The sequence below is a fragment of the Amblyraja radiata genome, chromosome 3, assembly GCF_010909765.2.
Source record: "Amblyraja radiata isolate CabotCenter1 chromosome 3, sAmbRad1.1.pri, whole genome shotgun sequence".
Lineage (NCBI taxonomy): Eukaryota > Metazoa > Chordata > Chondrichthyes > Rajiformes > Rajidae > Amblyraja > Amblyraja radiata.
Window position 1 is genome coordinate 18495793 of NC_045958.1, and position 14521 is coordinate 18510313.

At 41.1% G+C, this 14521-nt stretch overlaps 1 protein-coding gene across 2 annotated transcripts in view; it reads right to left on the minus strand.

Moving 5' to 3' along the window:
- Positions 1–14521, minus strand: part of efna5 (ephrin A5) — a 204379-nt gene that overhangs the window by 54458 nt on the left and 135400 nt on the right. The window lies entirely within an intron of this gene.

Below are 14521 nucleotides of genomic sequence, written 5' to 3' on the forward strand. Positions count from 1 at the left end.
GTAGAGGATTGACATTTCCCATTGACACTTTCCTTTGCGAGAATTGCGAGATTCTATGACAGAGCTTTGGCAAATTGTCACAAGGCACAACAGTCAATAGCACTGACAGCTTGTAAACCTAGAGAGTACGATTCTGCTAAGGATTGGCTTCCTCCCAACCACCCATCAAGTGCGAGTCACCTCACAGGCTGGTGTAAAACTGCTACTCCCCAATTCCCAGCCTTTCAAACATCTTGCAGAAGCTGCACAAACTATGTAGCAATTCTGGCAGACATTGCACAAAACCCAAGGTAGAATTACTCCCAACAGAAGTGGATAAAATTATTATTTCTTTTCAGTCAAGCATATTTAGTTTGATTTTTGTTCCTGGATATCACCTGATGATGACAAATTCCTTTGGATGAAACATTCAAATGTGTGCATTGAAAAGCAAACAACAAAATGCAAAATGCTGGAGGAACTTACGAAGAACCTATGGAAGGAATGGGAAGACCACATTTTGGGTCATGACTCTTCTTCACACTGGTGTTTTCCACTGGATTTTACATTTGGGGTTTTTTTAAACAAATAGTGGTTTAAACACTGCTTGGTACACTGGCAGCATTTGGAAATCATTAAATGATACCCATCAATAACAACTGCACACATAACAGGAGCTGGGTCGCCGAACTCTGGTGTTACATGTGGCAAAAGGGCTATTCAAATTTCCATAGGCCAATAAATACTATGAAATCATTCACAGGGCAGTCAATTGAACACATAGGCACCGTTCTTTAAAAAAAATTCAATTTTAAAAGCACTGAATAGCATTACAGAAGCAGTGGGCCACAATGGCACAGCAGGCCTCTCAAGCCATTCACAACTGTTCTCCTGCCCCTCCCCTCTCAGAAGGACATGGTGTGAGCCAAGGAGACCATCTCAAAAAATGCAAATTATCCTGACCACACGCATAAAAAAAAAATCAATGAGGTCAGAGGTGCATCCTTTTGAAAGACAGAACTCCTGTCCTGCCCAAAGGCATCTGGACTCCACAATAAAAGCAAGCCTTGGCTAATTTATTTGTCGTTTGTAAACCATACAGATCCGGCTGAATTGACTGATTGACAAGTTGATATCAGAGTAGTATTATTCATTGCCTGCCCTTTCAAAAATAATGCAATGATAAAGAAGATTCCGCTGAGCTGGCAGGCTTATAATAATTTACTCTTCTCTATTCTACTTAAAAGAAATCTACTACCAATGCAGCCGTTACATCAGGTCATCCCCGGGGAAAATGTGATTGAATTTAAAATCCCCACAGACACTCCCAAGTAAAATCAGTTTAACACAGCTCAAACTAGGGACTTGGCCCGTGCCTTTAGATTTCCATCCGATGAATAGTTAATCCATTAAATTATCTAGCAAATCTTGAGGAAATATAGCATGATTGCTAAAACTGTGCACTAACATAATACTAATTCTCATTGCAAAGACAATGTGAAAGCTCAGACGACGAGCCAGAAAAGAAGAAATCCTAGTTGAATGGATATGTTTTGCTATAAATATATAAAGCTTTGTACCACACATATAAGTGTTTTAGCAGTCACTAGGTTCTCACATTTAATAAATATTTCTGCAGTTAAAATTATAACGTTCTTGAAATAGCATTTTTCACAAATAATTGTCCAAGTAATCAAAATGGATTAAACCTTTAAAAGTAACCTTACAAATAAAAGAAAAGAGAAATATTTGGCAGTAAACTGAATATGTTAATTTTACAGGATTTTTGGCTGGAAAAATCCCCAGGAAAATGAAAATACTCCGAAAAAGAGTTCAAATCTCTAGCAATAATATGGTCCATTTACTATACCGGCATTCTAAAGCAAGTACGACAGATATACTTTTCTAATATACAATCCTATCAATTTTACCATATAACCAGCCTTTGCATGCAAATAGAAATCCAAACTTTTTCTCAATAAATAGTTTGGTTGAGAAACCAATATTATTACCTTGCAAACCTGTACTTTCTGCTGAGTTCCCTTGTCAACAACAGGGCTCTTAGGACTAAGACTCAGCTTTCTCCCTTCTAATACCTTGCTAAGGGTGGACATTTCAACTTGGATTTAATTTTGATCACAGCTTTTGTTCTGTCTGATGGACAAGACATTTAATGAAGTGGAAGTCACATCATTCCAACCATCCTTTCCCCATTTTTCTTTGAATGAGGATGTAGCTGTTAACTGCCCACACAACATTCAAATATTTGTTCATGTCGGTAACCCATGGAGACGCAATGTCTGGTTCCTTTGCAATAACCATCCACGTAGCCTGGTGAGACACAGTTAAAGTCATTCAACATTAATTCTTCGGAAATGTAACTGAAGGGTGGCGGCTTGCAGGGCAACTGAGAGTTTTGTGTCAGTGGTAAAACAATAACGGCAGGGTTGAAGTTATATCACTTTCAGGCATTACAGTATTAAAGAGCATGTGTGAAATGACGCATTTAGCCCTTCTTTGTTATCATGTCTTTCATGGGCATAGGCAGAATGCTTGAGAGTTGCTGCCCTTTTCCTACACACATTTTAGTCTGTGGCATGAATTATAATACAACGTGATTAAACTAGAAAAGAAGCAGATGGATTGAAACAGTGTGAAGCATATTTGTTACCCAAAAGCTCCTCTTACCAAAACAAATTAGTCTCTACCAGACATGGGTACTTAGAGTTTTCAAAGCCTCCTATACAAGTAAACTTTACGGTCGACAGCTCAAATACCTGCTAGTTAGTCCACACAAGAAACATTTTGGGACAAACTGCAACTCCAGGGTACAATGCCTCAGCTCTGGCATGACATAGCTTGTCAGTGCATGTATATTTTTGAAACATGAATTGCATTAAGAGTTACCTCCTATATGATCAGTACGGAATGAATCTGTCAAATAACTAGTTTTGGAAATGACTCGAGAGACAAGATTGGAAGTGACCCTGGTCAAGAAACAGCTATATTGTAGGGAACGTTAATGTGGGGTTATGGTTACATTTAGCCCAGTCTGCTCAAAAACACCAGGCTTCCTTCCAAAAGAATATCAGTAAACCAGTTGAAGTTTTACAACAATCACGATTACTACATGATCACTTTTCTTATTTCTCGACGTTGTAAACAGAATTAAAAATTTCAAATTGTGTGATTTCAACTTTATTCTCCAGGCATGAGCCCAGTAAGATAGTCATTATACTATCAAATAGGTCCTTGTTTGGGCATGGTAAAATAACCACCACATTACCATTTTAGGAGCTGGAGGGGTTGAGTTGATGAAGGACAACCAAAAGAGCAGCATTGACTGAGCAAGGATCAATACAGATTGCTTTGTGACACAGAAACCCTTCTGTTATCAGGTTTCTGAACAGACCTTCCAGGCTTCCATAAGCTAGAGTACTGTCCGATTCACCTCAATCCCACTGCAGACATTAGACGTTGTCTATGGAACTGTTGCACTACAATCTTGAGAATTATATTCTGCACTCTGTATCTTTCTTCCCCTTTGCTCTTCCTATTGTACTTGAGATTTACTTGATAGTATTTACGAAGAGTTTTATCTGGATGTGATCTGATAGCAGGTAAAACAAAGCTTTTCACTATACCTCGATACACGTGACAATAATAAACCTAAACCTATACAGGCACCCACCCTTCAGTTGCAAATGTAGGTTTGGAAGCTCAACTCAATAACATCAAGGTAGTCACAAAATGCTGGAGTAACTCAGTGGGACAGGCAGCATCTCCAGAGAGATATACATAACATAATGACTGTATGCCCTATAGTTCAAGCTGAAACATTGCCCAGAGAGGGGAATAGAATCAGTGGGCAACAATCATAGAGTATTTTTTAATGGTCACAAATGATGAGTAATTATCCTTGAAAAAGACTGTACATCACTTGCTGCTCTTTTCTTTTCATGAGTCAGCTTTGCTCTCGAGTTGTGCATTGCTGACATTTTCTCTTAGCACCTCAAACAAGTCTAGCTTTCAAACACTAGAACATATATATTTATTCATTTTAGTGAACGGATGTCAAGCCACCTTCCTGAACCATTTTAGTTCTTCAGGTAAAGCTAAATTTCAATGCTGTTGTGTGTTTCAGAATTTAGAATGATGAAGGAATAGTGATCAGTGATTTTTCATTTACTTAAAGAAAGACTTGCATTTTTACATTTTATTTCGGAATCTCAGGTCATTCTGCAGTATTTTATTGCCAAAGAAATACATCTGAGATGTTGCTGTTTTAATGCAGATAACATTTTATCCAATTTAATCACAGCAAACGCCCATAGAGCAGAAATCTAATGATAGCCATTGGTTGAGTTAGATATGGGCTGACCAGGCCACTGCAGCAACCTCCCTTCTCCTCTTTGAAGTTAAGCCAAGGAATATTTTTACACCAACTGAGAACAAACCAGTTCTTCATTTTAACACATCATTTTAATAATCTTGGGTGCAGCAGCTGAGTTTCTCCAGCTTTTTTGTGTACCTTCGATTTTCCAGCATCTGCAGTTCCTTCTTAAACATTTTAATAATCTTGTCTGATAATTGACTGTCAACTTACTGTCTGGTCCTCACTCTGGAAGATAACTTGAATCCACATCCCTCTCTTTCAGGCGCACTATGCCATTATGCAATGGCTGACTCCATAAATGGATAAGACTCAACCTTATTCTGCTAGTTTAGTTGCTGGAGATTCCAGCATCTGCAGTCTCTTGTGCCTCCTAAGATACAACCTGCTCTCTCCTTGGAATAATTAATGTGGTGCGGGTCCTAAAGGCAAGGAGCCTGAATGAAATCCCTACGGCAGTTGATACTTCCCATAAGCAAAACCAATCTAGTCGTATTTGTTTCTCGGTAGATATATTTAGATTGAATTCCTGTTACGTTGGAATTTTTAAAAAATGGAGTCGTAATTTTTATTTTAAATTCTACAAAAAAGCAGTATAAAGTGCACAATCAATCTGCCTGTGAATCATTTTATTTCAGCCTTTGCCCTGCTGAATAAACATAACTGCCATCTGTTTAGCAGAAAAAATGCTGTGACTAACACTCCATAAAGGTCTCAACAATAACAACCAAGCAAGCCAGAAATCCATGCTTACAAGAAAAGTGACTGCTTTCTGTTACCAAAGAAAACAAATTTCAACTTTTTACATGAGGAGATTCAAATGTGCAATTCTGAAATGATTGCATTAATCTGAAAACCTCTCGAGATCTGTTTTTATATCGTAGGGAAAAAAGCCCAGATTTTCACCACTGCTGCCGGTTTTTATTTCACTAATCTCATTATCATTTTATCAGCATAAATTGTTGATTGTCAGCAAATTATTTTCTTAAAGCTAATTTCAAATTAACGAGGATGACTATTCTATTCTTTCCTTAACATTTACATATTTGTTTCAATTACCAGAAATTAATTTAGATTCCTAGCACTGCAGATTGAGAGCTGAATGTTAGAAGGGCTATCACGAAGACATGAATGAGGACATTCATTATACAATGCATGCACATTAAAAGCTAATGAAAGTTAATGAAACTATGAGTCAACAGCAAGTGTTGGGAAGTAGCTCTCACAGTAACTTAGGTGAGAAGCTATAACTAAATAGCAGTAAATCCTGCAGCATTTATTACTAATTAGAGCTTGAATTCCCTACTTGAAAAACAATGATTAAACAGAGTCTCGATCATAATGATTTGTAGCATTGGCTGCTTTACTTGTTCAGGAATGAGACATTCAACCTCAGTAAATATACTGCAGCATTGATATTATTACAAAGAACTTTAATTGCAAGCATTATGATTCAACATAGAATGTGATGAAGGTTTTATTTTATCCACAGGACATAGGTTTTGTTAGCTTGAGAAGCTGGGAGCTTTTAAACCTTGTGTCGAATGTAACCTCGCAGGGTTGCATGCTAAGAGGTTCCAGGATTGTACCCCAGTGACCATATTTCCTAGTCAGGATGGTTTATCACTTAGAGTGGGTGTGCGGCTGGTGATATTCCCATGTGCCTGATCTGCTTGTTTTTCCAAGAGGGGTCAGAGGTTTGAGAGGTGCTGTCAAAAAATTTTGGTGAGCTGTTCCAGTGCATTTTGCAGATGGTACATACCAGCCACAGAAATGAAGAAAGTTCACTTTTAGGGTGGTAGAACGAGTGCCAATCAAGCTATTTCCTGCTTGTGCCAATGAAGCTATTTTTCACCCAGAGAGTTGTGAAGCTGTAGATTTCTCTGCCACAGAAGGCAGTGGAGGCCAATTCCTTGGATGTTTTCAAGAGAGAGTTAGATTTAGCTCTTAAGGCTAAAGAAGTCAAGGGATATGGGGAAAAAGCTGGAACGGGGTACTGGTTTTAGATGATCAGTCATAATCATATTGAATGGCAGTGCTGGCTCGAAGGGCCGAATGGCCTACTCCTGCACATATTTTTCTATGTTTTTTTTCTATTTTATACAGAATGGTAGCCAGCTCCTTGAGCATCATTGAAGTTGCACTTATTCAGACAAGTGGAGAGTATTCTGCCACACTTCTATCTTGTACCATGAATACGGTGAAAGGTTTTGAGGAGATTGGGAGATTACTTGGCACTTGTGTGGTGTGAACGGTATTTGCCAGTTATGTTGCTGAAGTCTTGTGGCATGGGGCAGACTGCTTGAATTATAGTGGATCTATACATGAGGTTGAAAACTGTAAGCATCAGCAAACAGCTTGATGTCTGACTTTTAGCAAAGGGAAGGTCACTGACGAAGCAGGTGAAGATGTTAGGCATCTGGACACTGGCTAGAAGTGATCTTCGGCTGGGATCATTAGTCTCCAACAATCGGAACAATCTTCATTTTGCCAGAATGCTCTCTGTGGAAAGTTTTCCCCTTGATCATTATTGATTTCTATTTTGCTACAGTTTCTCCATGCCACATTTGTGGGGGAAAATACTTAGATATCAACAGTAACTGTTATACTGCAGCAAGTAAGAATTTTATTGTTCTATCTGGGACATATGACAATAAAACACTTGACTTCCTTATTTGGAATACGTTACTGTCCATATTGACACCAAACAGTTCTCATGGAACCCAAATTAAAATTTAGAGTACCATATTATTAATTATGAGTTGATAGCAGATTCATTCGCACCTTGGAGTTTGCTACAAACGCTTTGAATTATGCACGTCCATGCTAATTTCTGCCATCGCTGAGGAAGGTGATCTCCATAGATCATCCTCATTATCTGCTATCATTCACAATTCAATTCAATTCAAAATTAAACTTAGCTTTGACTTGACCTGCAAGTTGTATGAATGCTTTATCATGATTGTTTTCTGCTGGTGTTGTTTAGATTCTAGACAGTCTTCTGATGTAGCTTCATTAGATTGCCATCTCATTTTTAGTTAAGCATAGTGCTGCTCCTATCGTTCTTCAACACCTTCCATATAACAAAACTGTGGGATGAAGAATTGTGTTGAGCCTTCAGCTTATAGTGGACAAGTCTAATTCTGTTGCTGTTGATGACCTACAGTGTCTGAAGTATGTTGAGTTCAGAGATGGTAGATGTACTAATGACCATGGAAAGATCTGTTCGAACCATGTCCTCAAGAACTCAGTTAACACACTGTCCAAACAAAACCTTGATGATTCATGTAATAAAGGGCACTGCCTGCTATAAAACTGAACCACACAAACATTTGTCAAAGTTCTGATCCTTTGCTAGTGAGGAATTGATGCCATGATCATATGATCAGCCATGATCATATTGATCAGCCATGATCATATTGAATGGTGGTGTTGGCTCGATGAGCAGAATGGCCTACTCCTGCACCTATTTTTTAATTTTCTATGAATCATGATAGTGATACCAGAATGAGTCCGTGTAATCAAGTATCACTCCTGAATGTTACTCATTGACCTTTCCTGGAAAACATATGGATACAAGAGAAATATGCCAGAGCTTTTTGATGTACTACCCTTGTTGAGGAGCTGTGCCATATTGTGAATTTTCCTTCAAAATTGCATGAATTGATGTCAGATATAGCTGATATTGACACATGGGGAATGGGTAATTTGAAGGGTACTGCAGGAAAAGTAAAGGCCTTTCAAATTCTCAGATGTTTTGTGTTTTGTGTGAGGCAGCGTGTGCATGCATGTGTAAGTGAGAGAGAGATGTAGTAACTGAGCTATTAGTGACCAAAAATATCACTTTGTGAAGAAACCTTAACACAAAGGACAAGCACATGGACAAGCTTTGAACATTGTAATAGCACATGGGCATGCCTTAGACATTGTAATAGTATTTATATTGAAAACTAAGCGAGGCAAATTATAAATGACAGGTGATCTGCTGGAAGTCAATGCCCTTCCTGCATTCCTACAGCCCTCTTGAAGGACTAAAGTGCCTGTCCCACCAGCATGCGACTCCATGCGGCAAGCGCGACCTAAGGTGGTCGCTTGAGCAGTACGGCCTCGCGGGGCCGGTCCCACTTCGATCGCCGGAGCCGTATGGAGTTGTGCGGAGCTGGTCCCGACATCGTGCGGGGCTCCGAAAAACTGACCGTGTTCAAAAATTCCGCACGGCAACGGCCTGCCGAACCGCAGCCGCCTCTACGCCGTACGCACCACCTCGACAGGCGTGCGCAGCGTCTCGACGCAGTACGCAGCGTCTTGACGCCGTACGTCACGCGCGAACTTCCCGCGGACTTCGCTCGAACTTCACGTCACTCACTCGACCTCCGTGCGACCCCCGCTTCCGGTTTGGTTGCGCTCGCTGTATGCAGGCGCATGCTGGTGGGACCGGCCCTTTACGGGGATCACTTGACCTCCGTCCGGCCCCCGCTTCCGGTTTGGTCGCGCTTGCCGCATGCAGGTCGCATGCTCGTGGGACAGGCCCTTTAGGGGTTTTTGCACTCATATCTGGTGTTCATTTATAGATTTTTTTTGGTATTATATGTTGTCCATGTAATGCGTTGAGCAGCCAGTTATGCTGCTGCAAGTAAAATGTCATTGTTCTGTTTTCGATACATCTGACAATTAAGCACTCTTAACTTGACACTTGACTTGAAGTACAGGGTTCCTATCATAACTGGCAGTAAAATATATATCAGCAAATTGCAGTTGTTCAGCTCAGAAGGGTGAAACATTTAAAAACTGGGAAGTGATGGCACACCAAACATCTGTTCCCCCCTCTTTTTCCTCTGCTATTGGGCAACCAAATTGATGTTCTGACAGTTCAGTCGAGGACCAACACAGCACAATCATCTATGGCAAGCAGCTCTTTATAACAAAAGAAATTCCCTTGAGTCTCATCATGACATCATTTTTGCAATATAATCTCCGATAATGTAAAATGAAACAGGTATGTAACTTGGATATTACAAAGGCCTCCCACATCAGCCTTGAGATGACAAAAGTGCACGTTCAGTCATTTGACAGGACCAAGGCCTTTATTTTGGCTGCTTTTCATGCCAAACACAAAACAAACTGAAAAAGCACTTGGGCCAGAGTATTTTTTACAGACAAATGCAGATGTTTCACATCTCATGATTCCTAAGAAAATAATACAAATTATTTGGTTAACTATATCTAAGTAGCTTGGTTCTAGTGTTTAAACCTTCCTTGCATAGCACAATGAACAAAACCCATTATGACACTGAACAATAGACAATAGGTGCAGGAGTAGGCCATTCTGGAGGAGGAGCCATCTTGGTGAACGGCTGCTAGCAGCAGCCGTCCGTCTTAAATTCGTTTTTTTTAAAGTTTTTAGTGAGTCCTGTTTTTTTGTTTGTAGGGGATATGGTCTTTTAATGTGGGGGGGTAGGTGTTACTTTATTTATAGGTCCCTACCTGGTCGGTGTGGCAGCCTTTTTTCCGGGCTGCCCGTCGACCCGTCGTCGTGGCCTACCAGCGGGCTTGGAGCGCCGTTTCTTGGCGGGAACCACCCAGCACCTCGGCCTGCGTGGCGGCACTGCATTGGAGCGCTGGAGCGGAGCGGAGCGGGCGATGCCTTGCCTGGGTCGCCGCGCTGGAGCTCTGGCGAGCTGGACCGCCGTGAGCAACATCTCCGGGCTGCGGGTTTGCGGAGCGGAGAGGCGGCGTGCGTAGAGGCGGCAAGGCGGCAGTGATGAGAGCGGGCGCCGACTTTTTCATCTGGAGCCTAGGAGCGCCAAACCGGCGCGGCCTTGTCGGCTTCGGCAGCCGCGGGCTCCAACCAAGAAGCGGCCGTTCCAAGTGGCCCAGCCGCCGAAAGGACTCTCCCGACGCCGGGGCAAGACCACCCGGTGAGAACGGCCAGGGACATCGGGCCTCCGTAGAGGCAATTGCGGTGGCCTCAATAGGCCTGACTTTGGGGTGAACATGGGGTGGGGACTGGACATTGTGCCTTCCTCCACAGTGCTATCCACTGTGGGGGGATGATTTTTTTTTTTGTCTAACTGTAGTCTTGTAGGTCTGTGTCCAAGATGGCTGCCGTGAAGGGAGAGTGGACGCTGGCACGAATTGGTTGCCGCTGCTCTCTCTTCACACTGTGTTTTTGATTTTCTGTTTTTGGATTGAATTCTGTTTTTAATTTGTGTCATTGTGATGTCTTTAATTACTTGTTTTACTCCGATTATATGTTTTTATTCCGATTACTATGTAAGGTGTCCTTGAGATTTTGTATGAAAGGCGCCCATTAAATATAAAATTTATTATTATTATTATTATTATTCGGCCCTTTGAGCCAGCACCGCCATTCAATATGATCATGGCTGATCATCCACAATCAGTACCCTGTTATTGCCTTCTCGCCATATCCCCTGACTCCGCTATCTTTAAGAGCTCTATCTAACTCTCTCTTGAAAACATCCAGAGAATTGGCCTCCACTGCCTTCTGTGGCAGAGAATTCCACAGATTCACAACCCTCTGTGTGAAAAAGTTTTTCCTCATCTCCGTTCTAAATGGTTTACCCCTTATTCTTAAACTGTGGCCCCTGGTTCTGGATTCCCCCAACATCAGGAACATGTTTCCTGCCTCTTGCATGTCCAAACCCTTAATAATCTTACATGTTTCAATAATATCTCCTCTCATACTTCTAAATTCCAGAGTATACAAGCCCAGCCACTCCATGCTTTCAATATATGACAGTCCTGCCATCCCAGGAATTAACCTTGTGAATCTACGCTGCACTCCCTCAATAGCAAGAATGTCCTTCCTCAAATTTGGAACCAAAACTGCACACAATACTCCAGGTGTGGTCTCACTACGACCCTGTACAACGGCAGAAGGACCTCTTTGCTCCTATTTTTATGAAGGCCAACATGCCATTCGCTTTCTTCACTGCCTGCTGTACCTGCATGCTTACTTTCAGTGACGGATGAACAAAGACACCCAGATCACGTTGTACTTCCCCATTTCCTAACTTGACACCATTCAGATAATAATCTGCCTTCCTGTTCGTGCCACCAAAGTGGATAACCTCACATTTATCCACATTAAATTGCATCTGCCATGCATCTGCCCACTCACCCAACCTGTCCAAGTCACCCTGCATCCTCACAGCATCCTCCTCACAGTTCACGCTGTGTAATCTGCAAATTTGCTAATTTTACTTTTAATTCCGGCATCTAAATCATTAATGCATATTGTAAATAGCTGTAGTCCCAGCACCGAGCCTTGTGGCACCCCACCAGTCACAGCATGCCATTCAGAAAGGGACCCGTTTATCCCTACTCTTTGTTTCCTGTCTGCCAACCAATTTTCTATCCATGTCAGTACCCTACCTCCAATACCAAGTGCTCCAATTTTGTCCACTAATCTCCTATGTGGGACCTTATCAAATGCATTCTGAAAGTCCAGGTACACTACATCCACTGGCTATCCCTTGTCCATTTTCCTAGTTACATCTTCAAAAAATTCCAGAAGATTAGAGCATGGATTTCCCCTTCGTAAATCCATGCTGACTCGGACCAATCCTGTTCCTGCTATCCAAATGTGCCGCTATTTCATCATTTATAATTGACTCCAGCATCTTCCCACCACCGATGTCAGGCTAACTGGTCTATAATTCCCTGTTTTCTCTCTCCTGTCTTTCTTAAAAAGTGGGATAGTTAAGAACAATGTACTCACCTGCTGAGGAAAGGAAAAGAGCATGCAATCTCATAGCCTGACACTCTTACTGCACGTAACACACTCTTTGGCCACAGCAAACAAATCTTTACTTCTCATTTTTAATTTTATGGAGGCCAATGTTTATAATACCTTAACTCTCGATGGAAATGATCACACTGTCCATTGCAGGCCACTTCCAAAACCATCCATTGCTTGAAGCCTACTTTAGACAAATGAGGACATTCTTTTCAGATTTGTACACTTTTCACTTAAAAGATTTTAAACCGACACTCAAATTCTCAGAAGGTACACAAAAATGCTGGAGAAACTCAGCGGGGGCAAAGTTTTGGGCCGAAACCCTTCTTCAGACTCTGAGAATTTGAGTGTTTAAGAAGGAACTGCAGATGCTGGAAAATCGAAGGTACTCAAAAATGCTGGAGAAACTCAGCGGGTGCAGCAGCATCTATGGAGCAAAGGAAATAGGCAAAGTTTCAGGCCGAAACCCTCCTTCAGACAAAGAAGGGTTTAGGCCCGAAACGTTGCCTATTTCCTTCGCTCCATAGATGCTGCTGCACCCGCTGAGTTTCTCCAGCATTTTTGAGTACCTTCGATTTTCCAGCATCTGCAGTTCCTTCTTAAACACTCAAATTCTCAGAGTCTGAAGAAGGGTTTCGGCCCAAAACCTTGCCTATTTCTTTTGCTCCATAGATGCTGCCTCACCCGCTGAGTTTCTCCAGCACTTTTGTCTACCTCAAATTCTACTCTTGTGATGTTGACCATTGTGCATATTGCACTTATTCTCAATAGAATACTTTTTCAAATAATAGTGTGAAGATAAACAGCAGTAACAAAAATTGAATTAATACATATTGTTCATACCGAACAATGACAAAGAAACAACATTTCCGCTCTGTTTCGACTGGGACACATGAAAGCATTGTTGTTCTACCTTAATATAACCCAACTGCTGAATTAAAGAACAGTAAAGCATAGAAAATGGCCGTTCATCCGATCAAGACAGTTGGGAAAGTAAGTTGAAAAGAGGACAAGAGAGATACAGATAGCTTAGGAGTGTGGGCAAAGATAATGCAGATGAAGTATAATGTGGGGAAAATGTGACAACGCCCATTTTTTTTTAAGCATATTATTTAAATGGTGAGATATTGCAATGCTCCAGCATCTGCAGTTCCTCTTGCGTACTTGGAGAAAGTAGTGCAGTTGTCGACAGAAAGAGAAGTTAAAGGGAGTGTTAGTTAAAAGGCTGATAATCATGGCAAAAAGTGAAGTAAGTATTAGGGTTGAGTAAGTATTAGGTGTGAAGAAGGGTCTCAACCCGAAACGTCACCCCTTCCTTCTCTCTGGAGATGCTGCCTTTTCCACTGAGTTACTCCAGCATTTTGTGCCCATATTAGGATTGAGAATTGTCACAGGATTCAACAAAACAGGAGCAAGGTATTAGCAAGGAAAGGGTGAAATGAATATGTGCACAATCTACAAGAAACCTGTAAAAAGTACAAAAGATATACAAAAATAAATATTTAGAATAAGTTAAAGTGGATTCTTCGTAAACTGAGACCAGATAAATTATTTTGGGAATAAGGAAACCATAGAGAAATGAAATCATATTTTTTAGATGGTTTCATAGAAAAAGATGCGGAAAGCTCCCAGAAATAGAAGAGATAATGATTATAGGACTTGGCAAAGTCACAAGGAGTTATGAAAGAAACATCATGAACTGAAAGAAATGAGTAAAACTAGAAAAAAAAATGAATTGGAGAAGCTGACAAATCCACAGGACATGTTTAAGAAAGAACTTCAGATGCTGGAAAATTCAAAGGTAGACAAAAAATGCTGGAGAAACCTAAGCGGGTGAGGCAACATCTATGGAGAGAAGGAATTGGTGACTTTTCGGGTCGAGACCCTTCTTCAGACTGCTTCTTCAGATGAAGAAGGGTCTCGACCCGAAACATCACCAATTCCTTCTCTCCATAGATGCTGCCTCACCCGCTGAGTTTCTCCAGTATGTTTTGTCTAAATCCCCAGGACTTGACAGCTTGTTAACGACGGTTTTGATGGAGAAGCAGCTTTAGAAATAGTGGATGTACTGGTTGTCATCTTCAATGTTTACAGAGATCCTGGTGGTCCCCACAGAGAGGAAGTTAACAAATGTAACTCCACTATTTTGGTTTCTAAAAAGTAGGTAGTGAGACTGGGGAACTACAATTCAATTAACTTATCTATGATTAAAGAGAAATGCTGGAATCTATTATTAAAAATAATAGCAGGATTGGAAAGTGTAACATAGATTTATGAAGACACGAGAGAATGCAGATGCTGGAGACAAGAGGAAAAAACAAATTGCTGTTGCACTCGGCAGGTCATGCAACATCTATGGAGCGAAATGGAAGGTCAACGTTTCAGGT